The sequence below is a fragment of the Lolium perenne genome, chromosome 2, assembly GCF_019359855.2.
Source record: "Lolium perenne isolate Kyuss_39 chromosome 2, Kyuss_2.0, whole genome shotgun sequence".
In the NCBI taxonomy this organism is placed as follows: Eukaryota; Viridiplantae; Streptophyta; class Magnoliopsida; order Poales; family Poaceae; genus Lolium; species Lolium perenne.
The window spans coordinates 199,030,238-199,040,588 of NC_067245.2; positions in this window are offsets into that span (position 1 = coordinate 199,030,238).

Below are 10,351 nucleotides of genomic sequence, written 5' to 3' on the forward strand. Positions count from 1 at the left end.
CGTGAAAGCCAAATTTATAGCACTAGCATTAGGACTTTTAGCAAGTTTTTGCAAGAACTTTATAACTTCAGAGATGTGGCAATCATCAAAATTCAAACCATTATAATCTAAAGCAATGGGATCATCATCCCCAATGTTGGAAAAAATTTCAGCAGCTTTATCACAGTCAGTTTCAAATAGCTTTAGCAGTTTCAGGTAGTTTCTCGCGCTTTGCATTAGAAGTGGAAACATTGCTAACACCAATTCTTTTATTATTAATAGTAGGAGGTGCAGCAACATGTGTAGCATTAGCATTACTAGTCGTGGTAATAGTCCAAACTTTAGCTACATTCTTCTTTTTAGCTAGTTTTTCATTTTCTTCTCTATCCCACCTAGCACGCAGTTCAGCCATCAATCTTATATTCTCATTAATTCTAACTTGGATGGCATTTGCTGTAGTAACAATTTTATTATGATGATTTTCATTAGGCATAACTTTCAATTTCAAAAGATCAACATCAGCAGCAAGACTATCGACTTTAGAAGCAAGTATATCAATTTTCCCAAGCTTTTCTTCAACAGATTTGTTAAAAGCAGTTTGTGTACTAATAAATTCTTTAAGCATGGCTTCAAGTCCAGGGGGTGTGTTCCTATTATTATTGTAAGAATTCCCATAAGAATTACCATAGCCGTTGCCATTATTATAAGGATATGGCCTATAGTTGTTATAGAATTGTTCCGGTAAGCATTGTTGCTGAAATTATTATTTTTAATGAAGTTCACATCAACATGTTCTTCTTGTGCAACCAATGAAGCTAACGGAACATTATTAGGATCAATATTAGTCCTATCATTCACAAGCATAGACATAATAGCATCAATCTTATCACTCAAGGAAGAGGTTTCTTCGACAGAATTTACCTTCTTACCTTGTGGAGCTCTTTCCGTGTGCCATTCAGAGTAATTGATCATCATATTATCAAGAAGCTTTGTTGCTTCACCAAGAGTGATGGACATAAAGGTACCTCCAGCAGCTGAATCCAATAAATTCCGCGAAGAAAAATTTAGTCCTGCATAGAAGGTTTGGATGATCATCCAAGTAGTCAGTCCATGGGTTGGGCAATTTTTAACCAAAGATTTCATTCTTTCCCAAGCTTGAGCAACATGTTCAGTATCTAATTGTTTAAAATTCATTATGTTACTCCTCAAAGATATAATTTTAGCAGGGGGATAATATCTACCAATAAAAGCATCCTTGCATTTAGTCCATGAATCAATACTATTCTTAGGCAGAGATAGCAACCAATCTTTAGCTCTTCCTCTTAATGAGAAAGGGAACAATTTTAATTTTATAATGTCACCATCTACATCTTTATATTTTTGCATTTCACATAGTTCAACAAAATTATTAAGATGGGCAGCAGCATCATCAGAACTAACACTGTAAAATTGCTCTCGCATAACAAGATTCAAGAAAGGTGTTTAATTTCAAAGAATTCTGCTGTAGTAGCAGGTGGAGCAATAGGTGTGCATAAGAAATCATTATTATTTGTGGTTGTGAAGTCACACAACTTAGTATTTTCAGGGTTGGCCATTTTAGCAACAGTAAGTAAAGCAAACTAGATAAAGTAAATGCAAGTAACTAATTTTTTTGTGTTTTTGATATAGCAAACAAGATAGCAAATAAAGTAAAACTAGCAACTAATTTTTTTGTATTTTGATTTAGTGCAGCAAACAAAGTAGTAAATAAAACTAAGCAAGACAAAAACAAAGTAAAGAGATTGGGAAGTGGAGACTCCCCTTGCAGCGTGTCTTGATCTCCCGGCAACGGCGCCGTAAAAAGAGCTTGATGGCGTGTAACTCACACGTTCGTTGGGAACCCCAAGAGGAAGGTATGATGCGCACAGCAGCAAGTTTTTCCTCAGAAAGAAACCAAGGTTTATCGAACCAGGAGGAGCCAAGAAGCACGTTGAAGGTTGATGGCGGCGGGATGTAGTGCGGCGCAACACCAGGGATTCCGGCGCCAACGTGGAACCTGCACAACACAACCAAAGTACTTTGCCCCAACGAAACAGTGAGGTTGTCAATCTCACCGGCTTGCTGTAACAAAGGATTAACCGTATTGTGTGGAAGATGATTATTTGCAGAAAATAGTAGAACAGTATTGCAGTAGATTGTATTTCAGTATAGAGAATTGGACCGGGGTCCACAGTTCACTAGAGGTGTCTCTCCCATAAGATAAACAGCATGTTGGGTGAATAAATTACAGTTGGGCAATTGACAAATAAAGAGGGCATGACCATGCACATACATATCATGATGAGTATAGTGAGATTTAATTGGGCATTATGACAAAGTACATAGACCGCCATCCAGCATGCATCTATGCCTAAAAAGTCCACCTTCAAAGTTATCATCCGAACCCCCTCCGTATTAAGTTGCTAACAACAGACAATTGCATTAAGTATTGCGCGTAATGTAATCAGTAACTACATCCTTGAACATAGCACCAATGTTTTATCCCTAGTGGCAACAGCACATCCACAACCTTAGAACTTTCTGTCACTGTCCCAGATATCAATGGAGGCATGAACCCACTATCGAGCATAAATACTCCCTCTTGGAGTTACAAGCATCTACTTGGCCAGAGCATCTACTAGTAACGGAGAGCATGCAAGATCATAAACAACACATAGACATAACTTTGATAATCAACATAACAAGTATTCTCTATTCATCGGATCCCAACAAACGCAACATATAGAATTACAGATAGATGATCTTGATCATGTTAGGCAGCTCACAAGATCCGACAATGAAGCACAATGGGGAGAAGACAACCATCTAGCTACTGCTATGGACCCATAGTCCAGGGGTAGACTACTCACTCATCACTCCGGAGGCGACCATGGTGGCGTAGAGTCCTCCGGGAGATGATTCCCCTCTCCGGCAGGGTGCCGGAGGCGATCTCCTGAATCCCCCGAGATGGGATCGGCGGCGGTGGCGTCTCTGGAAGGTTTTCCGTATCGTGGCTCTCGGTACTGGGGGTTTCGCGACGGAGGCTTTAAGTAGGCGGAAGGGCAGGTCAGGAGGCGGCACGAGGGGCCCACACCATAGGGCCGCGCGGCCAGGGGCCAGGCCGCGCCGCCCTAGGGTGTCGCCACCTCGTGGCCCCACTTCGTCTCCTCTTCGGTCTTCTGGAAGCTTCGTGGCAAAATAGGCCCCTGGGCGTTGATTTCGTCCAATTCCGAGAATATTTCGTTACTAGGATTTCTGAAACCAAAAACAGCAGAAAACAAAGAATCGGCACTTCGGCATCTTGTTAATAGGTTAGTTCCAGAAAATGCACGAATATGACATAAAGTGTGCATAAAACATGTAGATAACATCAATAATGTGGCATGGAACATAAGAAATTATCGATACGTCGGAGACGTATCAACACCCTGTCGTTCTGTTCGTCAACCGGAAGGGCTTGTACTTCCCGGCAGAGGCTATCCCACTCCACGGATTCCGCAAGGCTGAACTGACGTCGGAACTGGATGCGCCACTCACCAGGTGTCCCACCTAGCACCCTGGTCGCATGCACCGTAACATCCGGGTGGGTGCAGCAACTAAACAGGCGAGGATAACGGGCGCGCAAGGGCCCCGGCCCCACCCACCAGTCCTTCCAGAAGTAGGTCCACTTCCCGTTGTGAACCGAGTGTTTCGCCCCGAGCTTGAAGTGCCACTTAATTTTCTGGATGGCAGTCCAGAATTGTGACCCCCGCACTGGCACTTCCCTGGAGAAGAAGTCATTTTCACCAAGATACTTGGCGTGAAGGAGATCCGCCCACAGACCCTCCTCCCTTTGGTAGATCTTCCAGATCCACCGGAGCATGAGCGCAATGTTCATGAGTTTGGTGTTGAGGATCCCCAAACCCCCCACCTCTCTAGGTTTGCACACGGTTGCCCAGTCGACCATGTGGTATTTCCTAGAGTTCCCGACTCCTTCCCAAAAGAATCGGGACCTAGACCTATCCATCGCATAGTGGGTCAAGTCATGTAGTAGATACACGCCCATAGCGAACATAGGCAAGCTGGAGAGACAGGAGTTGGTAAGCTCCAACCTCCCAGCAGAGGCCAAGAAGAGGCCTTGCCACAGATCCACCCGATGTCCCACCTTCTCCGGGAGGAACTCCCAGTCGGCAACCCTAAGCGGACCTCCGCTCACCGGAAGGCCAAGGTACCGTAGAGGGCAAGTCCCCAGCTTGCAGTTTAGTAGGTTAGCCAGCCTGCGCTTCTCCTCATCTGGGACCCCTGTCACCAGAACCTCGCTCTTGTCGAAATTGATCTTCATACCCGACATGTTCTCGAAACATAGGAGGAGGAACTTGAGGTTAGCAATGCCAGGATCCGTAGGTTCGATCAGGATCATCGTGTCGTCGGCATACTGAAGATGGGTGACCCCCCTGGGATCAGATGCGACACCACCCCCTTGATGTGGCCTGCCGAGTTAGCCTTAGTGAGCATGGCCGCCAACGCGTCGAAAAGGAAATCAAAGAGGATCGGGGAGAGAGGATCTCCCTGTCTAACGCCCCGCGCGTTCCGGAAGAAAGGTCCCACCTCTCCATTAACATTGATGGCAGTCTGGCCACCCCTGACCAACTGCATCAAGCGATGAACCACCATGGCCGAGAATCCCTTTCTCAGCAACACCTCCTGGAGAAAATCCCAGTTGACTCTGTCGTATGCTTTCTCAAAGTCAAGCTTGAGAAGAAGTCCCCCAAGCCTCTTAACTCGAAGCTCGTGCATAATCTCATGTAAGGCCAGCACCCCCTCATGTAGACACCTGATGTCTACGCGCGTTTCTATTCCTGTAGACAGTGTTGGGCCTCCAAGAGCAGAGGTTTGTAGAACAGCAGCAACTTTTCCCTTAAGTGGATCACCCAAGGTTTATCGAACTCAGGGAGGAAGAGGTCAAAGATATCCCTCTCATGCAACCCTGCAACCACAATACAAGAAGTCTCTTGTGTCCCCAACACACCTAATACACTTGTCAGATGTATAGGTGCACTAGTTCGGCGAAGAGATAGTGAAATACAGGTGGTATGAATGTATATGAGCAGTAGCAACGGCGCCAGAAAAGTGCTTGCTGGCGTGCAATAAGTAAAGATGCAGCAGAACAGTAAATAAGCGATGATTGCAGTATTTGGAAACAAGGCCTAGGGATTATACTTTCACTAGTGGACACTCTCAACATTGATCACATAATAAAACCACTCTACACTCTCTTGTTGGATGATGAACACCGCTATTTGTGTAGGGCTACAAGAGCACCTCAATGCCGGAGTTAACAAGCTCCACAACATTCGATATTCATATTTAATTAACCTTAGAGTGCATGATAGATCAACACAATTATACCAAGTACTAACATAGCATGCACACTGTCACCTTCATACTATGAAAGGAGGAATAGATCACATTAATACCATCATAGTAATAGTTAACTTCATAATCTACAAGACATCATAATCATAAACTATGCCAAGTACTACATGATGCACACACTATCACCATTACATCATGGAGGAGGAATAGAGTACTTTAATAACATCACTAGAGTAGCACATAGATTAATAGTGATACAAAACTCATATGAATCTCAATCATGTAAGGCAGCTCATGAGATCATTGTATTGAAGTACATAGGAGAGAGATTAACCACATAGCTACCGGTACAGCCCTTAGCCTCGATGGAGAACTACTCCCTCCTCATGGGAGACATCAGCGTTGATGGAGATGGCGGTGGTGTCGATGGAGATGCCTTCCGGGGGCACTTCCCCGTTCCGGCAGCGTGCCGGAACAGAGACTCCTGTCCCCCAGATCTTGGCTTCGCGATGGCGGCGGCTCTGGAAGGTTTCTCGTACCGTGGCTTTTTTTCGTCCCGATGTTTTAGGTCAGGGACCTTTATATAGGCGAAGAGGCGGAGTCGGAGGGCTGACGGGGCGACGACACAACAGGGTGGCGCGGCCAGGGCCTGGGCCGCGCCACCTGCATGTGTGGGGCCCACAGGGCCCTCCTCTGGCGGCTCTCGGGTGTTCTGGAAGCTTCGTGGAATTCTAAGATGCTGGGCGTTGATTTCGTCCGATTCCGAGAATATTTCCTTACTAGGATTTCTGAAACCAAAAACAGCAGAAAACAACAACTGGCCCTTTGGCATCTCGTCAATAGGTTAGTTCCGGAAAATGCATCAAAACCATATAAAGTGTGAACAAAACATGTAAGTATTATCATAAAACAAGCATGGAACATAAGAAATTATCGATACATCGGAGACGTATCAGCATCCCCAAGCTTAGTTCCTACTCGTCCCGAGTAGGTAAACGATAACAAAGATAATTTCTGAAGTGACATGCTACCAACATGATCTTAATCATACTATTGTAAAGCATGAATGAAGTGATTCAAAGCAATGGTAAAGACAATGAGTAAACAACTGAATCATATAGCAAAGACTTTTCATGAATAGTACTTTCAAGACAAGCATCAATAAGTCTTGCATAAGAGTTAACTCATAAAGCAATAGATTCTAAATAAAGGCATTGAAACAACACAAAAGAAGATTACGTTTCAGCGGTTGCTTTCAACTTTCAACATGCATATCTCATGGATAATTGTCAACATAAAGTAAAATAATAAGTGCAATAGGTAAACATGTAAGAATCAATGCACGGTTAACACGAGTGTTTGCTTCTAAGACAGAAAGAAGTGGGTAAACTGACTCAACATAAAAGTAAAAGAATGGCCCTTCGCAGAGGGAAGCAGGGATAAATCATGTGCTAGAGCTTTTCAAGTTTTAAAATCATATAGAGAGCATAAAAGTAAAATTTTGAGAGGTGTTTGTTGTTGTCAACGAATGGTAGTGGGTACTCTAACCCCCTTGCCAGGCAGACTTTCGAAGAGCGGCTCCCATAAAGGACGTTATCTCTATCAGCAAGGTAGATCATCCCTCTTCTCTTTTGTTTACACATGTACTTTAGTTTTTATTTATGGGTGACACTCCTCCCAACCTTTGCTTACACAAGCCATGGCTAACCGAATCCTTGGGTGCCTTCCAACATTCACATACCATGAAGGAGTGTCTATTTGCAAAATTAAGTTGCTTACTGATGAATCAGGGCAAAACATGTGAAGAGAATTATTAATGAAAGTTAATTAATTGGGGCTGGGAACCCCGTTGCCAGCTCTTTTTGTAAAATTATTGGATAAGCGGATGAAGCCACTAGTCCATTGGTGAAAGTTGCCCAACAAGATTGAAAGATAAAACACCACATACTTCCTCATGAGCTATAAAACATTAACACAAATAAGAGGTAATAACTTTTGAATTGTTTAAAGGTAGCACACGAAGTATTTACTTGCAATGGCAGAAAAATACCATGTAGTAGGTAGGTATGGTGGACACAAGTGGCATAGTGTTTGGCTCAAGGATTTTGGATGCATGAGAAGTATTCCCTCTCGATACAAGGTTTAGGCTAGCAAGGTTGTTTGAAGCAAACACAAGTATGAACCGGTACAGCAAAACTCACATAAAAGACATATTGCAAGCATTATAAGACTCTACACCGTCTTCCTTGTTGTTCGACCCTTACTAGAAAATATCTAGACCTTAGAGAGACCAATTATGCAAACCAAATTTTAGCAAGCTCTTTGTATTTCTTCACTAATAGGTGCAAAGTATATGATGCAAGAGCTTAATCGTGAGCACAACAATTTCCAAGTATCACATTGTTCAAGACATTATACCAATCACTACATGTAGCATTTCCCGTTTCCAACCATATAACAATGAACGAAGCAGTTTCAACCTTCGCCATGAACATTAAAAGCTAAGAACACATGTGTTCATATGAACCAGCGGAGCGTGTCTCTCTCCCACACAAGCATGAATTTATTCAAACAAAACAAAAATAAAAACAAACAGACGCTCCAAGTAAAGTACATAAGATGTGACCGAATAAAAATATAGTTTCAAGAGAAGTGACCTGATAAGTTGTTGATGAAGAAGGGGATGCCTTGGGCATCCCCAAGCTTAGACGCTTGAGTCTTCTTGAAATATGCAGGGATGAACCACGGGGGCATCCCCAAGCTTAGAGTTTTCAATCTCCTTGATCATATTATATCATCCTCCTCTCTTGACCCTTGAAAACTTCCTCCACACCAAACTCGAAACAAACTCATTAGAGGGTTAGTGCATAATCAAAAATTCACATGTTCAGAGGTGACACAATCATTCTTAACACTTCTGGACATTGCACAAAGCTTCTGAAAGTTAATGGAACAAAGAAATCCATCCAACATAGCAAAAGAGGCAATGCGAAATAAAAGGCAGAATCTGTCAAAACAGAACAGTCCGTAAAGACGAATTTTTCTGGGGCACTAAACTTGCTCAGATGAAAATGCTCAAATTGAATGAAAGTTGCGTACATATCTGAAGATCACGCACGTAAATTGGCATAATTTTCTGAGTTACCTACAGACGGAGCGACTCAAATTCGTGACAGACAGAAATCTGTTACTGCGCAACAATCCAAATCTAGTATCAACTATACTATCAAAGACTTTACTTGGCACAACAATGCAATAAAATAAAGATAAGGAGATGTTGCTACAGTAGTAACAACTTCCAAGACACAAATATAAAACAAATTACTGTAGTAAAATGAACACATGGGTTATCTCCCAAGAAGTTCTTTCTTTATAGCCATTAAGATGGGCTCAGCAGTTTTAATGATGCACTCGCAAGAAATAGTATTTGAAGCAAAAGAGAGCATCAAGAGGCAAATTCAAAACAAATTTAAGCCTAACATGCTTCCTATGAAAGGGAATCTTGTAAATAAACAAGTTGATGAAGCATAATGCAACAAGCATATAAAGATAAAACAGGTGTAACTTCAAGATTTTAAGCATATAGAGAGAGGTGTTTTAGTAACATGAAAATTTCTACAACCATATTGTCCTCTCTCATAATAATATCCAGTAGCATCATGAGCAAACTCAACAATATAACTATCAAATGAAACATTCTTATCATGAGTCTCATGCATAAAATTATTACTCTCCACATAAGCATAATCAATTTTATTAGTTGTAGTGGGAGCAAATTCAACAAAGTAGATATCATTATTATTCTCATCATCAAATATAGGAGGCATAGTATAATCATAATAAACATTATCCTCCATAACAGGCGGCACCAAAAGACCACTATCATTATAATCATCATAAATAGGAGGCAAAGTATCATCAAAGTAAATTTTCTCCTCAATGCTTGGGGGACTAAAAAGATCATGCTCATCAAAACCAGCTTCCCCAAGCTTAGAATTTTCCATATCATTAGCAACAATGGTGTTCAAAGCGTTCATACTAATATCATTACTACTAGCATGCAAATAAGGTTCCATAGGTTTTTTAATTTCCGCATCAAACCATCCATGTCTTAAATCAGGAAATAGAATAAGAAGCTCATTGTTGTCCATTATGCCTAACTAGTGTAAACAAGAAACAAAAAGATGCAATTGCAGGATCTAAAGGAAATAGCTTCGAGCACTCACAACGGTACCAGAAAAGTGTTTAATTACCTGGGACCAGCGTGTGAGTACCTTTTACCTTTCCTCCCCGGCAACGGCGCCAGAAAATAGCTTGATGTCTACGCGCGCTTCTATTCCTGTAGATAGTATTGGGCCTCCAAGAGCAGAGGTTTGTAGAATAGCAGCAAGTTTTCCCTTAAGTGGATCACCCAAGGTTTATCGAACTCAGGGAGGAAGAGGTCAAAGATATCCCTCTCATGCAACCCTGCAACCACAATACAAGAAGTCTCTTGTGTCCCCAACACACCTAATACACTTGTCAGATGTATAGGTGCACTAGTTCGGCGAAGAGATAGTGAAATACAGGTGGTATGAATGTATATGAGCAGTAGCAACGGCGCCAAAAAAGTGCTTGCTGGCGTGCAATAAGTAAAGATGCAGCAGAACAGTAAATAAGCGATGATTGCAGTATTTGGAAACAAGGCCTAGGGATTATACTTTCACTAGTGGACACTCTCAACATTGATCACATAATAAAACCACTCTACACTCTCTTGTTGGATGATGAACACCGCTATTTATGTAGGGCTACAAGAGCACCTCAATGCCGGAGTTAACAAGCTCCACAACATTCGATATTCATATTTAATTAACCTTAGAGTGCATGATAGATCAACACAATTATACCAAGTACTAACATAGCATGCACACTGTCACCTTCATAATATGAAAGGAGGAATAGATCACATTAATACCATCATAGTAATAGTTAACTTCATAATCTACAAGAGATCATA